The 4,664-nt window shown below is 36.4% G+C and overlaps 1 long non-coding RNA gene across 1 annotated transcript; it reads left to right on the top strand.

Moving 5' to 3' along the window:
* Positions 1-3,382: 3,382 nt before the first annotated feature.
* On the top strand, positions 3,383-4,383 carry LOC311085535. The gene is made up of 3 exons (XR_014606865.1): positions 3,383-3,503; positions 4,048-4,109; positions 4,242-4,383. It is a non-coding gene; the product is annotated as an uncharacterized lncRNA (long non-coding RNA).
* The last annotated feature ends 281 nt before the right edge of the window (positions 4,384-4,664 follow it).

The raw sequence follows: 4,664 nt of genomic DNA on the forward strand, positions 1-4,664 counted from the left end.
CCGAAAACAAGTGTCTTGTCGATTCAAATTGTATTCTAAAATAAACTATGAACATGTTTACAGATTGTGAGCCCTACAACCTACTGAGCCAATTCTTCATCTATATTTTAAAGATGGAGCTGACCTCCACCCCGACCTCCGACTTTCACGGTAGTCCATCCAGTCACTGATTGCGACCATGGGTGGAAAAAAAGGACATCGAGGTGCTGGTGTTCTAGCTACATATCACATATTCGAGCTTCATTTTTTACAAATCATTTACTTTAAATTTGGGTAGGAAAAATACAAGTGGAAATCCAAAAATTACCCAGGGTGTAAAGTTCTCATCTTGTACACATGCTTTTAAAGAAACAGATTTTAAATTATTTTAAAGTGATGCCCAGCAAATGAGATTGTTAGTAAGAAAGTCCCTTTAGATCTTTTAGAAACCTGTGAAGGTTGCCTTACTGAAGCTGCTGACGTTCATTTTCTTCCATCAAGATGACACTTTAATAAAGAAAGTTTTAAAACTTTTGCTTTTGGTGGTGCTTTAAGCTCTATTATACTACTTTGTGCCAAAGTTTTGTGATTTTGTTTTAAACTTTTGTATTCTGTATCCATTTAAAAGTTAAATAATATACATAAATAAAGCAAATACATTTTAAAGGTGTCTGGGGTGTGTGGGTATTTCTCTTCAGTGTGGCACTCATATTTTTCAGATATACCTGCAATTTGCTTTTCAAAAAAAAAACACCCTTTAAAAATATTAATTACTCCATGCCACATATTAAACACTTTACAACTGACAATCTAACTACTGTAAATCCCTGGGAATTAAGTGTTTTGTAATAAAACTTGCTAAAACAGCATTACAAAATGAACTTACTAACAAATAAATGGAAAGAGAGTGTGTAACATTTGTTTTCTTTATTATAATTTTTTTTTTAGCAATTATTTCTAAAAGCTGAAGGAATCTTTCCTCTCTCTCGTCGCGCTTTCTTTTCTTTCCTCGCTTTCATTAGCCACTCTCCACTCTATAAGAACACAGGTGTGGTCATCAGTCCCCTGCAAAATCAACACAGAATTTAACATTAGTGATGAACCATGGTCAATCTATATTATTAAATTAATATTAATGTTACATGGACAAGTTGAGGTACACTTGATAACAGTAGCTTGCTACGTAGCCAACACATACTACATCAACACTGGTAAAGGAGAAATAAAATCGTTGTAAAATTAAAAAATAAAAGTTTTGTAACCCTCTCATTTAACTGAGAAACAACGTCGGTGTTTAAATAAAACAGTGTTAACTAACTTAGCTGACAGGCATTAGCTCGTTCTGTTCGGTAATAATAATAATGATAAAATTGTCATTTTGCAGCCAATTCACAAACTTGTACCCTCGATTTACATTATTTAAACTTTTAACAAGTCAATCGTTTACTTATGATGTTAAACGAATACAATTTAACCACAAATAAACAAAAAGTGTGTTGTAAAGTACTTACACTTGAAAACAGCCGCGTCTCCGTTTCCGCCATTTTCAAATATAAGGACGACAACTCCTCTCCCGTGGCATCATGGGATAGTAAAGTGTCCATCGTATGCGCACTTCAGAATCTCGCCGGATGTAGTAGGTCATCCGGGTACTTCTCGCCTACTGTTTTTCGAATTCTATGATTTCGGACATACTACTCTGCTCGCGTACTGTTTTTCGCATACTATATAGTAGGGAAGTATTCGATTTCGGACGCAGCTTCTTCTGATCACCGCTCCTGGCGCCAAGCAATGTGCGAGAGGACTGCTGCCATCCTGATCATTCATTTGATATAGCCTAATTGAGTAAACAGCTAGAGCCAGAATTGGCTATTGTCATTTTTATGTTTTTACTGGAGGACATGGTGAGGATGTTTCAGCCCCGGCGCTGCCAGACCATGTATTTTCGGTTTAGCCCTGTTTGAATATAAAACCCAACTGAATATAAAAAAGTCCAGTATTTCTCCCGCTCGTCATCGGCAGCTGTCACAGTTGCAAGGAGACAAGAACAATCCTCCGTAGGCTAGACCGGTCCGAGTGCCCTTTGATATGGGACGCAGCTGTAGTTAGCAACAATTTGTTAACTTTGTTAATATTGTGACAATAGACCTACATTTTGTTACTTTAATTTTCGGAACTGCATATTTCGTTAAGTATGCACGTTCAAATGTGAAGTAACCTACTGAAGTACTTTTTTCCCCTCACATATGATTTTACATTAAACTACACAAAAGTATATAATGTAACAACCTTGAAAAAATACAGAAGTAAAATTCATTAGTAGCATAATATAAATACAAAACTATAATAAAAACCCTGACAAAGAGTTTTTTCCCCTGCAGAATACATACCTCTAGTTTTACTCTTGATACTTTAAGTACATTAGAGTATGCAAGATGATTTTGCTTAACTAAGGTTTTAGTAGTTTTTCCCCAATGCAATATTAGTAGTTATTAAAAGTACTTTTTTCAGAAATATATTCTTTAAAAAAAACAACAACAAAAAAAACTCAGTGACATGGGAGCTGTGATTGAGTCAGCCCTGCAAACCTGTTGGTAGACAGCTTAGTGGATACTGGATAGTGTAAATATGCACTCAAACACTCTGGAGACCGTCCCAGATGATGTCCCACCAGCAGAGAGGCCTTACCAGGGGCAGCCCATCCCGGTCCAGCAGCACCACCAGGGTCTCCCTGCTCAGCTCAATAAAAGTCTACATCATTTTTTTCTTATTTTATGTATTGTAAATGTTTATGTTGATTTTGATATGTTTAACATATGTTGTTCATAGTTGGAAAAAGTACTTTAATGTTGAAAAAAAAAAAAAAAGTATAGAAGAATTTGTTTCATGTCGAAATTATTACTGTCATTACAAAAATAAACAATGACCAGGGGCCTGTACCATGAAGGTAGCTGAACAAACTCAGGGTTACAGGATTAGTTTTGAGTTGACAAAACCAAACCGATGCAATCAGGCTTTATTGGTACCATGATGCAGCTCATCAACTTTCTCTGTCAACTCAGGCTTTTGCCTTAAGCTATGATTACTCCACGCGCGCGTGCACATAAAAGAGTGACGTCGACACTGAACAACCAATCGCGGGTAGAGCGAGAGCGATTTAGGCCTATTTTTCCGCGGAGGAGCAAGAGATAATCATTCAGAATTACGATGAATTTAAATATGTATTTCAAGCTTGAAACAATACGCTCTCTGCTGCCAAAGCAAGAGAAGACTGTTGGAGAAAGATTGCTGATGGTTAATGTGTAAGTTAAACAAATACGTTCTATATTTATGTAAAATGATGTATGTTTATATGTATGTGTAGCCTATGTGTAATATAGCCTATAGCCTATTTTTAAAATATATAAAAAATGTGCATGTATGTACTAAGAAAGATTAATATTCATTGATTTTTAGATGCAACCCCAACTCCAAATGTTCTTGGCAGCAGATAAAGACAAAATATAAAAATATAATTCAAAGTGGTGAGTATTTACCACAACCTTTTATTACATTTGTGAACATTTTATCACAAACACTTGTTTGCAGCAAACAGAAATAAAGAATTAAATTCAGAAAACCAGAATCCACTGGCGGAGGAGTTGGCTCTGAGTAGGCAATAAGGGATGGGATTACAGGTGCTGTACAATCTGACCCTGGTGCTGGCTCCTCTAAGCAATAACACTGGGTACGTGTGCAATCCATTACTACTTTTTTAAGTTTTAAATATAGCTGACTATGTTCTGCAGTAGAGGGAAATACAGTGTCCCTGTTGAAGCCAGCACACATACACAGTCTCCCACACAGAGTTCAGTATGCAGCAGACAGAACACCAAACTAACCTGCTTTACAACAATTATGCTTTACATTGGCCTATTTTTATTTATTAGGGTGGAGGAAATGAAGACACTCTGTCTGTGTGTTCTCAGACAGTTGCTGATGTGAATGAACTGGGCTTTTTATTATGGCAAACATTTGAATGTGTGGCATAAAAAAGGGACTGGCCCCTACACATCTCTTTTATTGTAGGATTTTTCACAACCTGCCCCAGAAACGGAGGCCTCTACCTCAATGGGCTTCAGAAGAAATGTGTAAGGATTTAAAACCCTTGACATAAATTACAGTCAGTCCTGTGTTTGTAGGAAGTCAAGGAACTTTTTGTGATTTTGATGAGCCTCCAGAAAACTTGTAATGATCATGTTTGTGGTGGAATTATGTTTCAGGTGGAAACAGACTCAGTCAGGGCCCTGTACAAAAGGAGTCTAGACTGCACACTAAAGGAGACTTGAACTAGACTGCACACTAAAGGAGCTGACTGTGAGCTGAGGAGGCTCCAAACAAAATCAAACAGCTGGATAAAACTGATCTCAGTATGTATATGGTTATATATATATATATATATATATATATATATATATATATATATATATATATATATATATATATATTTATACTACAGGGCCGTTGAATGCTTGAATCTGATTGGTTGACGAACGTTCTAAGGTGTGCATTATTTTCAGGGAAACGCACAGCTAAAGTAGTTCCAGGCAGGTCTTGACCGCATTACAGTTCCATATCACTTCGCGTAGTCAACTGTAATAACGGAAAATAGGATACAATTCATAACAAGAAAGAACATTTAGCCC

Source organism: Abramis brama (genome assembly GCF_963993115.1).
Source record: "Abramis brama genome assembly, chromosome: 6".
Lineage (NCBI taxonomy): Eukaryota > Metazoa > Chordata > Actinopteri > Cypriniformes > Leuciscidae > Abramis > Abramis brama.